Source organism: Saimiri boliviensis, chromosome 4 (genome assembly GCF_048565385.1).
Source record: "Saimiri boliviensis isolate mSaiBol1 chromosome 4, mSaiBol1.pri, whole genome shotgun sequence".
In the NCBI taxonomy this organism is placed as follows: domain Eukaryota; kingdom Metazoa; phylum Chordata; class Mammalia; order Primates; family Cebidae; genus Saimiri; species Saimiri boliviensis.
The window spans coordinates 72,505,805-72,519,915 of NC_133452.1; the positions used below are offsets into that span (position 1 = coordinate 72,505,805).

Consider the following 14,111-nt stretch of genomic DNA (forward strand, 5'->3'; position numbering starts at 1 on the left):
TTAGATTGCCTGAAATTTCTCGTGCTGATTCTTTCTTATCTGGGAGAATTGGTGTTCCTTTAACTGTGGTTTAAGTTGAGTATATTCAATTGGCTTCATTTATGGATGCTTCTAGATGGCCAGGGCTCTGTAAAGGATCTTTATATGTGGGTCAATTCTTGCCCTTGGATCCACAGGTGTATACATTAACTAGATAAATTTTTGGTGTTGTAGCTTGGACTGGAATCCAGTAGATGGCACTTAAGAATAATGGCCAGTAGCTAAGCTAATACCCAGTCATGTGGCTTTTTTGTACTACCTTGTATTCGTAGACTTTCTCTGTGGTGGCAAGGGAAACAACCCCCTCACCACGTCTACCCCTGGGCTTTGGGGGAACCCCTCTGATGGCTGGTGCTGCATCTGCATGTTTTTTGTTAGGGCCTCCATGTGGCAGGGCCCCCTAGGGCAGAGGCTATGGTAGGGAGATATGAACATGCTCTCTGAAATGGCCTTGAGGAGGGAGACACACTCTGCTCCCTCACCATCCCAGGAATCCATGTGTCTCACCCTTCTCAGTGTTCTGAGGATGGGGGCTCCACCTCCACTTGAGTGCCAGCCACAGACCTTGGCTTTGTACTCTTCAGCTGCCTGCTACAGCCCTGGCGGTACTGGGATGTTGGCTTGGGTCTGGGTTCTAGTAGCGATGAGAGATCCAGTGTGCTCCAGCGTCCCCAGGAAAGTACTCAGGTGCAGCAACTCACTAAGGGTGTGCACCCACTCCTGCAGGGAAGCTAGGCATAGACCCTATGAGGGAACAGCAGGCAGAAGAGGTTGCAGAGCAGATGCCATCAGTCCTGTGGTAAAGCTGAAACCCCTCTCTCTTGGCTTAGAGATCAGCTTGGGACTGCACCTCTTGGAGGGGAATGGTGAGCCCTGAGGGATGGGCTTCTGTGGTTGCTCTCTGCTGGAGATCCAAATGTACAAAAGCTCCCAGGCTCCATGCTGTCCAAAGGCCTGTCTCTGCCCACTCTTTAGGGAGATCTCCCTGCTAGCTGACATGTCCCTGGGGGATACAGGGTCTCCTGTAGCTAGGATTCCAGAGGTCTGCAGCAAGAGTGAGCTATCCCTTAGTTCCCACACTCACCCCTTTCTCAGAAGCCAATTGGAGCTGGAACTGGCCCTGGCTTCAGGTATCCTACACAGGATTCCCAGCTTCATCTCTCTTCTGCCTTGGTTCCTGCATCACTTCTCCATCCACTTGCATTTTCTCTCTGAAGATCTTCCCAAATTATGGTGGTTTACTTAATAATTTTGTCTCTGTCAGTAGGAGTGGCATTTTTTGTGACTGCATGCAGTTGGTCACCTTTTCTCTGTGTTTAATTTGGAGAATGTTGAGGATATGTTTCGCTGGACAGCTCTTTAAAGCACACTGCTGAGCACTTCTACTGGGCCCATTTTGAGACTGAAATTGCAGAGCTCTTGAGAAAATAAAGTGGGATACAGCTTGAATAGAGATTCTCATTTCAATATTTGTCATTTAAAGTATTCGTCATTATTATCAATATAAAGTGAAAATGCCATACTCACAGTAGTTCTGCTAATAATTTTCTCTAGCAAGCTAAAGACTCACAGAAATGGGATTTTTATAGTAGCCTCCAGAGACACTGAAGTGGCAGTGCTATCTGCATCCCAAATACGAATGTGTCCGTCACCGGCAAAATGAATTAGTATGACTAAAACGCAAATGAATTTTATTTCCTCCCTCCTCTCTTTCAGAGTAGTTATCTCATTTTATTGTTATTGCTTTATAAATTTCCTGCTTTTGACATTGTAAGCTAAGCAAGGATACAGTCTATATGTATGTTATTTTACATAGTTTTCATGGTACTTAGTACAATGTCTGGTTCATGGTAAACTGTTAATAAGTATTATTTATTGAATGTATGTGTGAATGAATTATAAAATGAATCATATCATGATCTCAGTTGCTAAAACAATGCACTATTAAATGGAGGGCAAACATTTTACACTAGAGAACTAAAGCCCACAGTATGAATAATTAAATGATCCATTCTCAAACAATGGTCAATGACTGAGCAAGCAATATTCAACCTGTTAGAAAATTTTGACGTTTGGTAATTGATTAATCATCCTTCAAAAAGCACTTATGAATACCTATTATGTACTAGTTCCTGGGATAAGTTCTAGGAGAGTAATTTCTAACAGAAGCAGTACCCAGCTTCCACGCCCATCCCCAGTTGTGTTTTGCAATTTATTTGATTTTTCTTTTTGTTGTCAATCATGATGTTTTGTGGCCAGGAGCCAAGAATTCTAGATGTCTTACAATTCGTAGGATAGTCCTTCACAATGAAGAATTATTCCAGGCCCTACAGGATTTTGAAATATTTTGCAAGACATTTAAGTACTGTATTTCATTCAATATAAGATAGCATTGATTTTAAGATGTACTGTAATTTTATATGTAACTGAGAAGAAAGAATCCTGAGAATAATACTATGACACAGCTCCTTCAGTATAATTCTGCACAGCACACACATCAGTCTCAACAGCTCTTTTTCTTCTGAAATTTCTTTAAACTACTCTGAGTGGTCTACAAATTTTCCTCCTTTTCATTATGCAGATGGAACTACATATTCTGCCTTCTGTTGCACTGAATAGCATATGATAGTTTATCTTTGCATATATTTTATTAAGAAAATGTAAGATGACATTTATTTATGGTGTCTTCTTTTTTAATAAAAAATGTGCTCTATAAAGCAGTTTGAGGTTTCTCTGGGAAAAATATTCAATAATAGTTATTCTTCCAATGACAAATACTTTGTAACTTCAAAATGATGTCCACTGTCCTGCTTCCATGCTTGTGAATAATTATTTGTTTGGATGCTGATTCATAACATAATCTCTTTAAATGACATTATATATAGTAATTAGACTCAATATATGTAATACTTGCAAAGCAGATAACCCAATTAAAGTGATGAGAATATGAACAACTGATCAAGTTTCCTCATTTTGGCTGCAACCTGGTTGAAATAGACTGTAAGAAGCCACTGACTCTAAGATGAATTTTCTAATTTCTAAAAGGTTAAAATGTGTCTAGAGACAATAGATGAAAGATTTGTTTTTGTAATTATTTGAGTCCAGAGTCTAAATCCATTTAACTCAAATATGCTGATTTTTTTCAAGAATGCAAATACACTGTGTAAATCACAATAAAATTACCCTTTGCTTTGTTCAGAACTTACCAAGGTTATTCATCCTTCTGGAAAGGCTATTTGTGTGACAGTATTTGAATCTTTTAGCTCACATACCTATAACTGCGTTAGGAGCTACTGTATTCATTGTGTTTCTTCATATAGCTGTGAACATCTGACTAATTTATGACTTGTCTTCCTCAATGATTTAGTCTCACTTATTATACATAATTTTCTTATTGCTCTTATGCTGAGGGCATTTTGTTGATTTATTTGAGAACAGAATGCTGATTTATCATAGTTATAGAAATACACAAAACATATTTCAAAAGGTTATAGCTACATTGTATATTGTGTTTAATAATATTTAAATACTGCTATAGTGATATTGTTCATATAACACTTGACATTCACTCACCTTCTTTATACAGATGTAGGTTTGAAATGCATGCATTTTTAAAAGGTATATAAACTTTCAGTCTTCTTATTTTTTCACACTGTTAGAATTTTTACACATTCTTAATCACATTAATAGTATTGTTTTTCTAAAAAGGTGGGCCTTTTTTACTAAAAGAATTATTTTTAATTATTTTGGATATATACCTAGTGGTGGAATTGCTAGGTCATAGGGTAATTTTATCTTTGCTCTTTTGAGGAATTACCAAACTATTTTCCACAGAAGCCGCACTATTTTATATTCTAGCAAAGTAGAAGTGTTCCGTTTTTATTACATCCTGGCAAACACTTTTAAAAAATTTTATATAGCCATTCTAGCGGCTATAATATAGTATATAATTGTGGTTTTGATCTGAATTTTCCCAATGATGAATGAAATTGAGCATCATTTCACTTGTTTGTTGGCCATTTGTATGTCCTTGTCAGAAAATAAAATGTCTATTCAAGTTATTTGTCAATTTTCTGATTGGTTTGTTTGCCTTTGTGTTGTTGAATTGTAATAATTCTTTATATATTCTTAGATGCCAGATTCTTATCAAATATATAATTTGAAAATCTCAAAAAAAAAAAAAAGAATTATCCCCAGTGGAAGCTGTTCTTAATGATGCATAGCAACTGATAGGATACTAATGGAGTTTCGATCTAGTGCTTTTTCATTTGAAGCACAAACAAAAAACTTTCACCATGGCAGTCAGACCATCTCCAAGAGACTGATCAAACTCTGAAAATATGCAAAGGCATTTCAGATAGACATTTCTAATTTTAATAGTTAGATGAATGCTATAGCCTTCAATCTGAATAGCTGCAGCTTTGACATCACTAATTATCTTAACTTTGAATGTTCTGAACTTGGAGAAAGGTCTAATTAATTTTCAGTGCCTCAGTGTGATTTAGGTATATATGAACATCTTCCAAAATATGTACAGGCACCTGGCTTCAGGTCTGTGATATATGGAATCAGGTGATGCTAAAAGGCACCCAAGGCCCCACGTTTCCTGACCTTTGGTAAAGTTTATTGTCCACCTTTAAACTGACAACTGACATGACACCGGAGCTATCAAAGGAAGATTTTTTTTTTTTTGAGTTCTAAGCACACCTGATGATTCTTTGGTCATCGTGGTTGGTTTTCATTGTCAATAACTTTTGGCAGTTGGTCTTTTCCTTAACCTGAACAATCAGAATTCATCTCTTTGCATTCTGTCTCTACTGTCTCCACTGATGTCTGCCATAAGCTGGTTCCAAATCTGCATCTTCTGGTGGGGAATCCCAGACTGCCCAAAAAGATTTTGAGATCCATTGGCATTCCAGATTTTTACTCCCTTGGAGACAATTACTTAGCATCTGTGAGTAAATTGTATATATAACATAGTACCACAGTAACTGCTCCAAACACAGGATACACATTTGGTTGCCAGCAAAGAAAAGTCTTCTGTTCAAGGCGCTGCATGCTGAGCATGCACAGGGTGTTGGTGTGTCCTCCTCCTGAAGCCAGGTCAGAATGCGCTTGATCTTCCCTGGGTACTGCAGCTGGCCTCAGGGATGCAGCTCTGGCCTCTGGTCCAAAAAGGTGAATGTCAAGAATCTGTGCTCCACTCTTGCTGGAAAAGCCATCAGGCCTCTTGATATTTTGATTATATTTTTATGGAGTGTATATTAACTATGGATTTCATTTTAGGAGAGTAAAAGGATTAAATATAAATTGGAGGACTTGGTCTGATAAGATTGAGAACCACTGAACATAGATACAGGATTCCTGCTAATAGTGTCATTGAAGAGTAGACAAAGACAATTGCAGCAAAATGGGAAAACCGTTGCAATAGTGGTAAGCACATAGTGCTGTAAAAGCACGCGGGAGGGCACTTAGGATAGACTGGGGAAGGCCCAGACAGGGCTCCCTAGGGGAGGTGATTTTTGAACTGGTGTATAGAAAGATTTGAAGTTATCCAGGTAAGTAAGGGTAATTCTAGGTAGATGAAAAATGCCTTGGAGCTGTGAGATGGCACAGCATTTATACAGATCCACAAATAGATCCAGCAGTTGGATCAAGGGAAACAGTAGTATTTTAATTAGATAAGATGCCAAACTGTTCATAGGCAATTCTTGCTCCTCCCTCCTGAGACTCCATTAAAATGAAATAGATCATTTCCCCCTCCCTCTGACTCCCATGCACAGTAAGTGTAAATCCATGAGAAAAAGAGAATGAGAGAGGGGATATTAGTAGATGAAAGCTTGTTACAGTTTGTGAATGTAAGAAGTTAATAGAAGCAGAAATGTTATTTAAAATATTTTAAAGTAAGTGGGATGCAGGGTCCAAGCAATCAGAAATAACTGCCTGCTGTCACGCAGAAGAGTTTCCTGGGGACCCTCTGCTGAGCCAGTTGTGTGCATAGTCTGTGTCACCCCTCGGCTTCTCTAGATGTACTCTCCACTAAACTTTTAGGGCTGAGAGGACTCCCTTGACTTTTGACTTCCTGTTCAGCTAAAGGAGGTATCAGGGGTGTCAGGATCATTATTCTACTGTTCTTTCCGTGCTGGGCCATGGTTTTGTGTGCCTGCTATCCTCTACCTAGGACCACAGTTTCTGTAGGGTAATCCTCTTCTATAGCTGTAGCTCTCCTTGGTTACACCAATGGTTTCCTTTCTTGCCTCTTCAAGCTTAGAGGAGGTAGTAGCATTCTAATCTTGATGATTCTCATGTCTTGCCCCATCCCTTGTTGGTTGGTTTCCCTTAACCCTCTTCATGCTGCTGTAAATGACCTCTTCATTAAATCCTTCAATGATCCCATTTTCCGTGTACCATCTGCTTCCTGTGAAGTGTTTGTGTGGGTTCATGTGAAAAGGGGGCTTCCCAGGGAGAGGACATGGTGGCAGGGGGTGTGCAGGGATTCTGGAGTGCTAGCTAATAACCAAGAAGGACAATAGCATTTCTATTTCATGAGCTGCCATGGCTAAACTGGTGAATGTCAGTTAAGTATCAGTTCTGGATAGGATAAAGAATAGACATATATACAGAAGAGGAAGGCTTTTGTTTGTCTCCTCAAATGCACAAAGGGTCAGAATGGTATATATTTCAGGATATATGAAGTAAAGTCTAGAACTATACATGATACAAACAAAGGAATGGCTTACATGTCCGAATATGGAACTGGAACCTCAACTCTTATTTCTATCCCGATGTACATCGAACCAATAACTAGATGTGTAGCTTTCATACAAGAGATTGTAGGTTATTTCTCTATAGGAATTAGTGAATATTTTAGAGTAAGGAAAAATTCAGGAATACTTATTATAAAGCTGCACTCAAGGATGATTAATCTCTATTCCCTTATTCCCATTCAACTTTAATTACATATATTCCAGTCAGAAGCCTGGAGAACTCTTCTATCAAATAGAATGGCCCCCAGGAAAAGTTTTTCACATATTGATGTTTAGAAATTACCAGTGAAAGTGTGGCTCCCACCCAGTCAATCCAAAGTGAAACATGTGAGTTGACATACCTCATCCGTATTAGAAAGCTGCCTGTTAGCTTTTTAAGCTTTCATTTTTAATATGTACTTAAACCAAAGATCTCTTGGCATAAAAGTAAAGCCTCATAAGTTAAACACAAACAAGCAAAATAAACATACAGAGAAAGTGCCTAGAGCAAAAAAATGCATAAATCAGAATTAACCGCTCCCAAATAAAAATTTCACAGCTCCCATTAATACTTTAAGGTTTGTGAGAACATATTGTAACTATTAAAATGTCCCAGAAAACGACTTTAAAAATCAACATACAGGTAAGTTAAAAAAAATCAGGTGGCCAGAATAGAAAAAAAAGAAGGTTTGGAACATAAAGTCAAGAAAATTTCTCAAAATGCAATAAAAAAAAGAGGTGGGGACTTCCACCAAGATGGCCAAATAGGAACAGCTCTGGAGTGCAGCTCCCAGCAGGAGCAGCACAGAAGGTGAATGACAGCATTTCCAACCGAGGTACCAGTTCCTCTCAGTGGGACTGGTTGGACAGTGGGTATCGCGAACTGAGGCAGGGTGGGGTGCTGCCTCACCTGGGAAGTGCAACAGGCTAGAGGATGCCCCCTCCTACCCAACAGAGGCCCTCAGGGACTTTTCCGGGCACTCTGGCACTCCAGTTCAGATACTGCACTTCTCCCATGGTCTTTATAGCCCACAGACCAGGAGGTTCCCACAAGGCCAACAAGTGCCACGGGTTTCCAGCACAGATCTGGGTGGCCATTTTAGCTGGCGCCTGAAATGCCTGTGAGACAGAGCTGCCCATTCCCCTGAAAAAAAGGACTGGAAGCCAAGTGATCTGGCTCAGCGGGTCCCATCCCCACAAAGACCAGCAAACTGAAACCCACTAGCTTGAGATTTTCGCAGCCAGCACAGTAGTTTGAGCTCAACCTGGGATGGTCTAGCTCAGTGGGGGTAAGGGCATCTGCCATTACCAAGGCGGTTCTAACCTTACCTATGTAAACAAAATTGCAAGAAAGTTTATGCAGCATCTGGGTGGAGCCCATGGCATCTCAGTAACACCTCTGCTGGCAGACCGTGACTAGACTCCCTCCTTGCCGGGCAGGGCATCTCTGAAAAAGGGCAGCAGCCCATCAGGGTCTTAGAAATAAAGCCCCACCTTCCCAGGACAGAGCACCTGGGAAAAGAGGCGGTTGTGTGTTCTGCTGTAGCACACTTAAATGTCCCTGCCCAGCAGCTCTGAAGGGAGCAACAGAGCTCTCAGCACAGCACTTGAGCTCTGATAAAGGACAGACTGCCTCCTCAAGCAGCTCCCTGACCCCTGTATATCTAAAGAGACATCTGACAGAAGAGAGCTCTGGCTGACATCTAGTGAGTACCCTTCTGGGATGAAGCTACCAGAGGAAGGAACAGGCAGCAATCCTTTCCATTCTGCAGCCCCCACAGGTGGTTCCCAGGCAAGCAAGATCTGGAGTGGACCTCCAGCAATCCTGCAGCAGAGGGGCCTGACTGTTAGAAGGAAAACTAAAAAACAGAAAGAAATAGCTTCAACGTCAACAAAAAGGATATCCACTCAGGAACCCCATCAGAAAGTCACCAACTTCAAAGACCAAAAGTAGATAAATCCATGAAGATGGGAAGAAACGAGTGTAAAAAGAATGAAATAAAAAACCAGAATGCCTCCCCTAATCCAAGAGATCACAACTCCTCACCAGCAAGGGAACAAAATTCTGGATGGAGAATGAGTTTGATCAACTGACAGAAGCAGACTTCAGAAGGTAGATAATAACAAACTTATCTGAGCTAAAAGAACATGTTCTAAACCAATGCAAAGAAACTATGAATCTTGGAAAAAGGTTAGACGAAATGCTAACTAGAATAACCAGCTTAGCAAAGAACATAAATGACTTGATGGAGATAAAACACAGCATGAGAACTTCACAAAGCATACACAAGTTTCAATAGGCCAATCAATCAAGCAGAAGAAAGGATATCAGAGATTGAGGATCAACTCATTAAAATAAAATGAGAATGAAAGATTAGAGAAAAAAAGAGTGAAAAAAAATGAACAAAGCCTCCAAGAAATATGGGATTATGTGAAAAGACCTAATCTGTGTTTGATTGGTGTACCTGAATATGATTGGGAGAATAAATTCAAGTGGGAAAACACTCTTCAGGATATTATCCAGGAGAACTTCCCCAACCTAGCAAGGCAGGCCAACATTCAAATCCAGGAAATATAGAGAACACCACAAAGATATTCCTCAAGAAGAGCAACCCCAAAGCACATAACTGTCAGATTCACCAGGATTGAAATGATGGAAAAAATGCTAAGGGCAGTCAGAGAGAAAGTTTGGGTTACCTACAAAGGGAAGCCCATCAGTCTCGCAGCAGATCTCTTGGCAGAAACCCTACAAGCAAGAAGAGAGTGGGGGCCAATATTAAACAAACATAAAGAAAAGAACTTTCAACTCATAATTTCATATCTAGCCAAGCTAAACTTTATTGGTGAAGGAAAAATAAAATCCTTTATGGACAAGCAATTGCTAAGAGATTTCATCACCACCAGGCCTGCCTTACAAGAGAACCAGTAAACATGGAAAGGCATGGTACTGATACCAAAACAGAGATATAGATCAATGGAACAGAACAGAGTCCTCGGAAGTAATGCCACACATCTACAACCATCTGATCTTTGACAAATCTGACAAAAACAAGCAATGGGGAAAGGAGTCTCTATTTAATAAATGGTGTTGGGAAAACTGTCTAGCCATGTGCAGAAAGATGAAACTGGACCCCTTCCTTATACATTATACAAAAATTAACTCAAGATGGATTAAAGGTTTAAACATAAGACCTAACACCATAAAAATTCTAGAAGAAAACCTAGACAATACCATTCAGGTCATAGGTATAGGCAAGGACTTAATGACTAAAACACCAAAGGCAATGGCAATGAAAGCCAAAATAGACAAATGGGATCTAATTAAACTTAAGAGCTTCTGCACAGCAAAAGAAGCAATCATTAGAGTGAACTGGCAACCAACAGAATGGGAAGAAAATTTTGCAATCTACCCATCTGACAAAGAGTTAATATCCAGAATCTACAAAGGACTAAAACAAATTTATAAAAAAAAAAACAACCCCATCAAAAAGTGGGTGAAGGATATGAACACTTTTAAGACATTTATGTGGCCAGGAAACATATGAAAAAATGCTCATCATCACTGGTCATTAGAGAAATGAAAATCAAAACCACATTGAGATGCCATCTCATGCCAGTTAGAATAGCGATCATTAAAAAATCTGGAGACAGCAGATGCTGGAGAGGATGTGGAGAAGTAGGAACACTTTTACACTGTTGGTAGAAGTGTAAATTAGTTCAACCATTGTGGAAGACAGGGTGGAGATTCCTCAAGGATCTAGAAATAGAAATGCTATTTGACCCAGCAATTCCATTCCTGGGTATATACCCAAAGGATTATAAATCATTCTATTATAAAAACACATGCACATGTATGTTCATTGTGGCACTGTTTACAATAGCAAAGACTTGGAACCATCCCAGATGCCCATCATTGAGAGACTGGATAAAGAAAATGTGGCACATACACACCATGGAATACTATGCAGCCATATAAAAGGATGAGTTCATGTTCTTCTCAGGGATATGAATGAATCTGGAAACCATCATTCTCAGCAAACTGACCAAAGAACAGGAAACCAAACACCACATGTTCTCACTCATAGGCAGGTGTTGCAATGAGAACACACGGACACAGGGAGGGGAATATCACATACTGGGGTGTGTTGGAGGGTGGGGTCCTAGGGGAGGGATAGCAGAAGGTGGGAAGATTGGGTAGGGATAACATTAGGAGAAATACCTAATGTTAGGTAATGGAGGGAAGGAAGCAGCAAACCACCATGGCATGTGTACACCTGTGTAACAATCCTGCAAGATCTGCACATGTACCCCAGAACTTAAAGTATAATAAAACAAAACAAAAAATAGGTAGAAGCCAGTTGCAGTGACTCACACCTGTAATACCAGCACTTTGGGGGGATGATGTGGATGATAACCTGAGATCAGGAGTTTGAGACAAGCCTGGCCTACATGGTAAAACCCCATCTGTACTAAAAAAATAAAAAAAAAATAATTAGTGGGGTGTGGTGCCATGCGCCTGTAGTCTCAGCTACTCCAGATGCTGAGGCATGAGAATCACTTGAATACAGGTGGTAAAGGTTGCAGTGAGCTGAGATCTCACTACTGCACTCCAGCCTGGGTGACAGAGTGAGACTCTGTCTCAGTTAAAAAATAGAAAACAAACAAAGCAGAGGTGGAAAATATTAGAAAAAAGAAGATACTTAGAAGATAAATACACAAGTTTTTCTTTTGGAGCAGGCTAAGCTCCAAAAAGAAAGAAAAAATAATGAAAATAGAAGGAAGAAAATGATAAAAATGATAAAAATACAATAAAATATTTTAAAATTGAAGTGTATTAATATCCAGATGTAGAGGCCTTACCAAGTTGCCAGTGCCAAAACTGAAAATGACCCACACTAAGGTACTTTATGGTGAAACTTCAGAAAACAGACATAAAGAAAATTACATAACACAGATATAAATACCTTCTGTTAGAAAAAGAGACACTTGCAAAGGACTAGGAATCAGAATAGCACCAGACATCTCGAAGAAAGTCTAGAACAATGAGAGAGTAGAAGATGTTTTTCACAATTCTAAGAAAAAGCTTTATTTATCTATCTGTCCATCCATCCATCCCTTTTCTCTCTCTTTTCATCCATCCAACCATTTCATTATCTATCTATTTATCTATCTGTCTGTCTGTCTGTCTGTCTGTCTGTCTGTCTGTCTGTCTGTCTTTCTGTCTGTCTATCCATCCATCCAGCCACCCTCTTTGTGTCTGTCTGTCTGGTGATCTATCATCTATCATCTTTCTACCTTTATGTATCTTACTGAGAACTTCGTACTTAACAAACCAATGAAAAGAACAGATGAAAACATCCTCATGGAACCTGTGTTAAGCAACTGATGGAGGATGTGTTCCAGCAAAATCCAGGAATAAATCAAGAAAGAGGAAAACATAAGCTTTGCACAGTGGGAGTATGGCAGCCAGTGAGGTTTATCACAGGTGCAATTATTGCTAATTGAAAACATCTCCAAATACCCCACCATGATAACTTTAAACATAGTCAGTTGGCAATTTTTGACAGTCTCTAGTGACCAAAATTAAAAAAACAAAAAAAACAAAGAGGAAAACATAGAATCTAGGAAACCATGTCTCTAACAAAGGAGAGTAGCAAAAGAAGTGCCTGGCTGAAAACTGTTCAGAAGGCTTAGAGAGCAACTGTCTTGTTCAGAGCAGAATGAAGGCCTCCACGATGCAGAGCTCCATCCAGAAAAAAAGTAGACCCAATAAGATGGATGAAATTGTAGGTGGTAACTTAGAGATGAAGGAAAGTATTAAGGAAATTTAAATGAAAATTTTGCAAGCAAAAAAATTTTTTTTTAAAAAATGGACTCAATAGAAAACCAAAAACTCTATAAAAAATAATGTCTTGATTCTTTTCCTAAGCTGGTGCTCAGCAAGGACAAAGCCATATTCGGTTGGAGTGCCAAGATCGTGAAGCCCAATGATGAAAAGCCAGATGAATTTGAGATCAGCATCTCCCAGGCTCTTCTGGGGCTAGAGGTGATCTCAGACCTCAAGGCTCAGCTCAGGGAGCTGAATATTATAGAAGTCAAGGAAATTGAAGTTGGTGGTAGCTGGAAAGCTATCACAATCTTTTCCCTGCTTCTCAACTGCAATCTTTGCAGAAAATCCAAGACTAGCTAGTAGCAAATTGGAGAAAAAGTTTAGTGAGAAGCATGTTGTCTTTATCACTCAGAGGAGAATACTGTCTAAGCCAATTTGAAAAAACTGTAAAAAAATAAAAAGTGTCCCAGGAGCCACACTCTGAGACCTGTGCATGACACAATGCTTGAAGACTTGGTCTTCCCAAGCAAAATCGTGGGCAAGAGAATCCACGTGAAACTGGATGGCAGCCAGCTCATAAAGGTCCATTTGGATAAAGCACAGCAGAACAATGTGGAACACAAGGTTAAATTTTTTTTTTTTAGTGTCCATAAGAAGCTCATGGGCAAAGATGTTAATTTGAATTCCCAGAGTTTCAATTGTAAACAAAAATACTAAATAAAGTATATCCACGGTAAAAAAAAAATAATGTTTTCTTAACTTTTTATGTGCAATGAGTTATATTTTCTGGATCAGATTATATTGATTTAACTGAAAGTAGCTTTTAACTATATGTAAGGAATAAGAGAGAGGAGGTGGGAGTATAGGAGTTACATGTATGTGTGTCATATATGGAAATTTAAAGATAAAATCAGAAGTATTGATAAATCCAGATGGACAAATATAAACCTATAGCAGAGACTTCTAGAGGTTATCGGAAGCTGTCTCCCTTCAATCAACAGGAGGCTTTGGCACGTGGCTGACCAGTGCAAGCAATACTTCTCCATCCTCAGGTTGGGGTGAAATTTTGGCTCATGAGATGTATGTACATTTTTCAAGTGATAGCATCTGGAGTCCTTCAAGGAACAGTATGCCCATGTGCCCTTTGCCTTTTTGTCTTGTACATTTTCTCCATCTTGATGTTTAAAAGATAGATTCTACCTCTGACCAAGAGGACAGAAGCCATATTCTAGTGGCAGTGGAATGTGAACCAGGAGAAGTCTGGCTCTTTATACTGCAAGTCTTTTTTTTTCTTAATGTACTTTAAGTTCTGGGGTACATGTGCAGAATGTGCAGGTTCATTACAGAGGTATACACATGTCATGGTGATTTGATGCACCCATCAACCCATCATCTACATTAGGTATTTCTCCTAATACTATCCCTCCCTAGCCTCCCACCTTCTGACAGACCCCAATGTGTGATGTTCTCCTCCCTGTGTCCTCTTTTATGTAAGA

General features: G+C 39.5%; 1 non-coding gene and 1 pseudogene across 1 annotated transcript; both read left to right on the plus strand.

Annotated features, from left to right (window-relative positions):
* The first annotated feature begins 565 nt into the window (after positions 1 to 565).
* Positions 566 to 13,319, plus strand: LOC101045836 (small ribosomal subunit protein eS7 pseudogene; annotated as a pseudogene).
* Positions 12,226 to 12,362, plus strand: LOC120363361 (U4 spliceosomal RNA). Its single transcript, XR_005578924.1, has one exon. It is a non-coding gene; the product is annotated as a U4 spliceosomal RNA (small nuclear RNA).
* Positions 13,320 to 14,111: the final 792 nt, after the last annotated feature.